Raw genomic sequence first — 8,067 nt, forward strand, 5'->3', positions numbered from 1 at the left:
TTGATCATGGAACACATAGATTCTATGGATAGCACTATTGATGACTTGGATAAGCATGAGAGAAAAATTGATATTGGAAATTCAATATGACTTTTTGAAGAATATGAGGAATAAAGTTGTTATGAAGAAAGAATACATGTGTTAGAAGTTGTGAGGAAGCTCGGCTCCTTGAAGATGATAGATGAACATTTTAATAATAATTGTTGAGATCTTGAAAGGTTGAATTTTGATATGATGTGATGCTATTAAGAGCCAAGAAAACCTATCATGAAGATGAAATGTGAGATAATTTAGCTCCGTAAATTATTTGACATCTCAGAAGGTTGAATCCCAGTAATGATGATACATGAGAAAGGGGCCTTGCATCTACAACTATATATCCATGGAAGAACAAGTAGATGATGTATGCGACCAGCTAAGGATGGTGATGATGTCTCCTTGATTGAGAGGGAGAATAAATATCCTTCATTTTTTGAGGAGTAAGGATCTCCTCCCTAGTTGAAAGAGAGTGATGATGGACACCATATTCTTCATATGTGTCATGCACTAGGCCATGATTAATTGCCACATGTCTAGTTTATGGCATTGGGAGGGAGAATGGAATATTGGATAAAAATCTAGTAATCATTACTCCTGGGGGATTGGGAATCCAGGATAGGAAGCAGTCCCATGGAATAAAACTCTTTGAGGATCTGATAACGTATCCAAGGTAAGATTGGTCGATGAGGAACGATATTTTTTAAGGATTGGGAATCGAAGATAAAAATAGTTTTGGAAGGAAATACCTTGTGAACATTCGAATGGGGCATGTGTTTTGAGAGGCTATGATGGTGTCCATGTGTATGCCTCCCAACATTGTGCTCCCAACATGGCTTATCAATATAACTCTTCTTATGATAATATTTCAATTTGAGAAGTATCCTTGTACCGATTATGTAATAATGAATACCTCCCTAGTTAAGAGGGAGTGTTGGAAAATGTAACTAGGTTTAGTATTCATAATGATCCATGTACTTAGGTCATTGTATATTTTATGTACAAGCAAAGAGAAGAAAAAAAATTACTATTATTAATTTTTATTAGTTAAGAATGTTCATCATGCTTATAGGATTTGTTGAATCAAAATCCTCATTGGACTTCTTGTAAAGAAAAAGAGAAAATATGTAATGTTGGGTCAAAAATTCCTATATATGTCAAGTCGGCCCTACCCAAAAAGGAATGCCTATTCAAACCCCTTTGGACAATATAAATATAGGGTGATATGATCTCATTTGGACACACAATTTTCTTGATTCGTTCTGAAATTTCGTAGAAGAAGGAGGGTTCAAGTCTGAAATTGAAGAAGGGTTTTTGGAAGTTCTGCCTTATCATATCTCTTGTTTAATATTTGTTGTTGGTCTCCTGCTATTCATGATTTTTTTTTGTGTAGAAGGAGTGTTTGACTTGGAATCTAGAAGGTTGAAGTCTTGGATATCTTACTTTGATCTAATTCTATAAGAAAATATTTTTTCTCGATTTTCCCCTTAGAGGGGTTTTGGCCTGGCTTGGAGCCTATATCTTGTGTTCATTATTTTTCTTGTGATCTTCATGTTTACGTTTTGGTAATTGTTTGATGGAATAACATAATAAAGATCAATAAAAGGCCAACACACTTCATAAAAAAATATCAAGGAAAGAGAAATCTAATATAAATTGTAAGCCTCTTGATTTCTCAACAAGATGGGTGGTTGGGGATGTTAGAAGAAAACATCTCTCTTATAGAAAAACTCATAAATCCATTAATTTGCCTTAGAGCGATCGATCTCTCTCCCATGCATGGCCTAGAGGGTCGTCAATTAATATGCATTAATTGTATTCTCACATGTTTCCTTTTTCCTTATTATATATTTACCTTCCCATAAATATTTCTTTTCCTTATGTCTGCTTCCATAGTTTTTTTCCATTTTTTCCAACAGGTGTTAGTCTTTTGCAAGATATTCAATCATCCAAATGTTCTTCCTCCATATGATTCTCGAATACCCGTATTTTTGTTATTCTTCGTGCATCTTTAAATTCCACTATTTTCTATCTCAACAAGTTTAGTGATTGGAAGCTTAAACAACAAAGTAATATATTGATCTTAAAAACTACATCATAGACATAGAAACAAACCAAAAAAGTATATTGCAAACATGGGAAAAAAATAATTATATCTATCACAATGCCAAACGGTTAATTGTTGCCTATATCTTAAACTATAAAAAAGATTAGTAAAAAGGCATAAATGTGCAAAGGGGAAATCCAATGTTTCACCTATTTTTATCTTGGACCTAAAATTCAACCTAACAACTTATATATTGATCTTCACGACTACAACATAAATCTACAAACAAACCATAAATGTGGACAGAACACACAAAAAATAAGTTTTATCCAATACAATGCCAAAGAGTTAATTGTATCCCATACCTAATTTCCAACATATCTATATGATAAAACGAAAAGTTTGAACTCTATAAACTAATGATGAAAATTACGAGTAAAACACTGGCATAATAAAACAAATGTGAAAGGATTAAAAGAAATTGAGGCAACAGGTAGAAGTACATTTTAAGGTGTCAAAGATTTGTTCATGGGAATGCAGTGACAATGGCACGATTAGGTAAAGGGGTGTACCATATTTTATACATATATACATACATAACACAAAAACATTAAAATCATATTATTCACCACGTCTCATCAAGCATCAATATCAACATTGATAGTAATATAATATTAAATGGAAAGAGTCAGCATTGAGTAATAGGGAGTATTATCCTAAGACGAGAATTTACGTTTTCAATTTTTACAATACTACAAATTAATTGAGAATCCAATTCAAAAGATGTTATACCTAGACATTTAAAACAAGGCTAGATTTCTCATCAAAACCATGATACAATGCCATGAAAGATGGAATACATATTGTCCACATCCTATACATACTTCATTAAGATGCTCTCTTGGTTTTGGAACATTTATGAGGGCTTCAAATCATAGGCAACAAGAGAAGCCAAACTAGTTGAATCTCCTAATAGACATGCCATATTCATTGGTTGCATTTACTCAAAGGACCTTTTTGTACCATATCTCTTTTCCAGAATAATCTTAAGGGTATTATAAACACAAAACAAGTTTGTCTACCTTCCTTGATCCCAATTAGGTGCTCTAATTCCTCTCAGGGGAAAAAGAATCGCCACATATGGGGGCGGCCATATAAAAAATTGTAGTAGTTCTAGGATATGTTCGTATGAAGCTTTCACTAGTTTATTGAATTCTACCAAACATCTCTATCATATAAAGTGTCTATTGTGCCAAATTTTCTCACTTGCAAGTGAATAGGCTAAACAAACTCCTAGTACGATACATGCTCTTCCTATTATGTACCTAAGCACCAACAAGGTAAAATTTGCCTATCATGAAAATAGTTATAGGCTTCAAATTATATCATATGAGTCAAATCATGCATAAACATACTTGCTAAAGCCATTATGTATTAATAGTTGAGTACATATCAAATTTGATTAGGCATAATAATGCCTAGACAATGGATAGGACTAAACGGTCCATGGAAAATGTTAATTATTTTAATTAAGTTCATTATTTAATTCCTATATTAAGTTCATTAGTTAATTCCTAAATTAAGACATGAAAATATCATTGTGATGACATGAAAAAGGGTTTTGAGCTTTCTTCTATATCTGCATGCTTCTATTTTAAAAAAATTATTGCATTCTATTTTTAATTTGATTTCATGAATGGTGCTTTTATTACTTTTTTTGCTTCAATTACAGTGATTATGCTTTTATTACTATTTCTTACATGGATTATGTTTTTATTACTATTTCTGTCGGGATGACATGGATTATGTTTTTATTACTATTTCTGTTGGGATGACAAGGATTGTGCTTTTACTGTGCTGAGCTGAGCTGAGAGGGATTGTGCTTTTGTTGTGAAAAAAGCTGGAGAATAATCCGAGCCGTCCGTTGCAGGGTTATCTCAACGGTTAAAGTTCTTGATTGCTTTAATTCGATTTAATTTTTGGATTCATATTGGCATTGGATTGGCATTGTTGTGCTGCTCCTCCTCCTCCTCTCAGAGTTTCTGCATTGTGTGGTCTAGTCTCGTGCGTCTGTATGTTTGGAGCTCCATGTGTTGTGTGTGTGGTCTGGTCTCTGTTGTTATGTGTGTTTCTGTCATCTGTTTGGTGTGTCTATCTGTGTGGTGTGGTTGTATTCTCTGAGAGCTGGAGGCAGAGGCGTGCTTGTGTTTTCATAGAGGCAGAGGCAGGTAGCCTATCAATTACTGAATCAAGACAACTTTGCCCAGGGATCACAATTAACTCCAGGGACAACTTTGCAGAGGCATCCGAACTCTGCCCAGGGATCACAATTAACTGAGGCATCCGATCACAGTTAAATGAAGCATTCTGGTATAGATCACTCTGATTATGGGTTGTGGGCTGCAAATAAAATTAGGCGAACGAGAGAGGAATCGATTTGATTTTGGAAATTTAATTCCGGTAACTTGATGTTCAGAGTTGTATGGTTTTTTAAATTAGATTTTCCGCATTCTTGGTGAGGCGGCAGTATAGATCCTTAATTGCCTGCCAATATGGATCTGGGCGGCGGCCGTCGTCAAATACTGGCCACTGGGAGAAATTCCTCAGAGTCTGCGGTTTCTTGGTGATCCTCTGCACCCATGGTGAGCGGTTTCTTAATTCCTCAGAGTCTGCGGTTTCTTGGTGATCCTCTGCACCCATGGTGAGCGGTTTCTTAATTTTTTCGGTTTTTTAAATTAAATCTTGTGCATCCATGCTGCTGAGACGGTTTCATATTCATATTCCACAGATATCCTATGCTGATCCCAGATTGCAGTCAGTGTCCCTCGCTGTGCCAAGGTATGAGATCCTCTGCATCGATGTGAGGCGGTTTCTTGGTTTTTTAAATTAAGTCCTCTGAATCCATGTTTCTTGGTTTTTTTTAAATCCTTTGAATCCATGCTGAGGCGGTTTCCTCTGGTTTTTTAAATTAGATCATCTGCATCCATGCTGAATCCATGTTTCTTGGGTTTTTTAATTAAATTCTTTGAATCCATGCTGAGGCGGTTTCCTCTGGTTTTTTAAATTAGATCATCTGCATCCATGCTGAATCCATGTTTCTTGGGTTTTTTAATTAAATCCTTTGAATCCATGCTGAGGCGGTTTCCTCTGGTTTTTTAAATTAGATCATCTGCATCCATGCTGAATCCATGTTTCTTGGGTTTTTAAATTCTTTGAATCCATGCTGAGGCGGTTTCCTCTGGTTTTTTAAATTAGATCATCTCATCCATGCTGAATCCATGTTTCTTGGGTTTTTTAATTAAATCCTTTGAATCCATGCTGAGGCGGTTTCCTCTGGTTTTTTAAATTAGATCATCTGCATCCATGCTGAGGCGGCAACATAAATCCCTCGTTGCACAGAATCGTTTTTGAGGAGAATCTAAGGGCAAAGAAAAAGGGATTGAGCAATGCCCCTTGAGGTAAGCCTGTAAGCATTTTCTTGACGGACTATGTTAATTTTGTTGGGTGTCATTGTCGATTGCACCAAGGAGAATAGGGGATTTTATCAGAAATATATGTGTGATATAGAGAATGTTCAGATTTCACTGTACTTTCTTTCTTGTAAGATATTTCATTCATTTATGATGAATTTATAATTTATAGTCCTGGCTCTGATAATAAATTTATTTATGTATTGCTGTGAATAAAACGTTGATTCTCCTACTCCAACCTTCCAAAATCTAAAATGGTCAAACTCCATTTGACCATATATCTTCTAATTTGAAAAATATTTGGGAACTTGGGTTCTGTCTCAAAACATCCTTGAAACTCATCTCCTTGCCCTTGCATACTATAGCTAAGGATATATCATAAACCTGGGCCGAGGTTTCTCATAGTCGGCATAACCATAATTCATGGTTTTTCTGTGTTGCTAAATAGAATATATATATATATATATATATTATATGCCAAATTCATGGTTTTTTGTTCTCCCACTGCAGTCCCTTCTCCCAGTGCAGCAGCGTCCCTTCTCCCGATAACATTGAATCTAAGCGCAGGGAAAAAAGGAAACCATTTAATTTCTTCCGTCAAAGGTAAGCAATTTTTTTAAATACATATTTAATGAAAAAAAGAATGTTCAGATTCATTTAATTTCTTGTATGATCCTTCAATATATGTATGCTGTATTAAATACATTTCCTCTTACTTTTATTTTTTAATTTTATTTACTCTCAGCTTTCAAAACCGTCGAACTCCATGTTGTGCTGGGAATGTTTGATTGATTATGTATTTTAATTAATTGGATGAATATGCCCAATGAGTCTCCATGTTGTGCTGGGAATGTTTGATTGATTATGTATTTTAATTAATTGGATGAATATGCCCAATGAGTTGTAGGCTATCTGAGAGTATGATGGCTTGTATTGCATAGATATATCACCGTTGTTGCAGAAAAAGATACACCCCATAGAAATGGTGCAAAGGTTAATTCAAACCTTTATATCAACTTTAAATTTATTCATTGCCTTTAATTTCATCATATCTCTATGTTCTAACCTTTGCATTCACTTAGCAAGTTATCAAATTAGGGGTTAGGAGCTTTGCTTAAAATATTAAATTTAATTCAAAAAAAAATTGCTACTTTATAGGTAACCAATAGATGACCACTAAATTTTAATAACTGTTGTGTTTTTTGCAGATGATTTAAGAGCCTGAAAAAAATACAAGCATGATAGGATAGATGAACTATCTACATGTCATGACAGAAGATATGAATTCATTATGTTATTATGACCCAAATTAAACTAGTAGTGATTTATTTTTCATCTTTATTTTGTAATTACTCTAAAAACATTATCATTATAATAAAAGTATTATTTTGTTTGAAAGGGCTAAAAGCCCTTTCTCATTGCTCTTGAGGATGGACCATGGCTGTCCTCAAGGGTTTGTGTCCTTCTCTCCGCCTTACTTTTTTATTTACTTATTTTAGAACTAGATACTTTTAGTTTAATAGACTGCAAACTAAAATCTTTTAATGCATAGATTGATTGATGTGTTTTTCTGTTACTTGAATTTACATGTAGAATTTTGTGGAATGATTGTTTTTTGAGTTTCATTTATAAGATTGCGTTTACAATGAATTTCTAATGTCCAAAATTTGATATGCAATGTTTGTATCTTTGTGTGTTTACAATGTGTGGGATGGCCAAGACTTGATATCTAATATTTGTATCTTTGTGTGTTTACAATGCTTTTTGTGATGTTCATTCATTTGATGTGTATATTTTTGTGTGTGATGACCCAAATTTGATATGCAATGTTTGTATCTATGCGTGCTTACAATGTGTGGGATGACCAAGACATGATATCTAATGTTTGTATCTTTGTGTGTTTACAATGCTTTTTGTGATGTTCATTATTTGATGTGTATATTTTTGTGTGATAACCAAAATTTGATATTGAATGTTTGTATCTTTGTGTGCTTACAATGTGTGGGATGGCCAAGACATGATATCTAATGTTTGTATCTTTGTGTGTTTACAATGCTTTTAGTAATGTTCATTATTTGATGTGTATATTTTTGTGTGTGATGACCAAAATTTGATATGCAATGTTTGTATCGTTGTGTGCTTAGAATGTGTGGGATGGCTAAGACATGATATCTAATGTTTGTATCTTTGTGTGTTTACAATGCTTTTAGTGATGTTCATTATTTGATGTGTATATTTTTGTGTGTGATGACCAAAATTTGATATGCAATGTTTGTATCTTTGTGTGTTTACAATGTGTGGGATGGCCAAGGCATGATATCTAATGTTTGTATCTTTGTGTGTTTACAATGCTTTTTGTGATGTTCATTATTTGATGTGTATATTTTTGTGTGTGATGACCAAAATTTGATATGCAATGTTTGTATCGTTGTGTGTTTACAATGTTTTTTGTGATGTTCATTATTTGATGTGTATATTTTTGTGTGTGATGACCAAAATTTGATATGCAATGTT

The 8,067-nt window shown here is 33.8% G+C and overlaps 2 long non-coding RNA genes across 3 annotated transcripts; both read left to right on the forward strand.

Annotated features, from left to right (window-relative positions):
• Positions 1-4,075: 4,075 nt before the first annotated feature.
• LOC149182320 (uncharacterized) lies at positions 4,076-5,530 on the forward strand. The gene is made up of 3 exons (XR_016257595.1): positions 4,076-4,784; positions 4,872-4,921; positions 5,434-5,530. It is a non-coding gene; the product is annotated as an uncharacterized LOC149182320 (long non-coding RNA).
• Positions 5,531-6,062: 532 nt separating this feature from the next.
• LOC149182321 (uncharacterized) lies at positions 6,063-6,822 on the forward strand. 2 transcript variants are annotated; one of them, XR_016257596.1, is made up of 3 exons: positions 6,063-6,156; positions 6,495-6,546; positions 6,762-6,822. It is a non-coding gene; the product is annotated as an uncharacterized LOC149182321 (long non-coding RNA). The 2 variants fall into 2 exon arrangements; XR_016257597.1 differs by having other exon boundaries at positions 6,069-6,156; positions 6,461-6,546.
• Positions 6,823-8,067: the final 1,245 nt, after the last annotated feature.

Source organism: Pinus tabuliformis, chromosome 3_2 (genome assembly GCF_031772625.1).
Source record: "Pinus tabuliformis cultivar Carrire ecotype Pingquan chromosome 3_2, CPIR1, whole genome shotgun sequence".
Lineage (NCBI taxonomy): Eukaryota > Viridiplantae > Streptophyta > Pinopsida > Pinales > Pinaceae > Pinus > Pinus tabuliformis.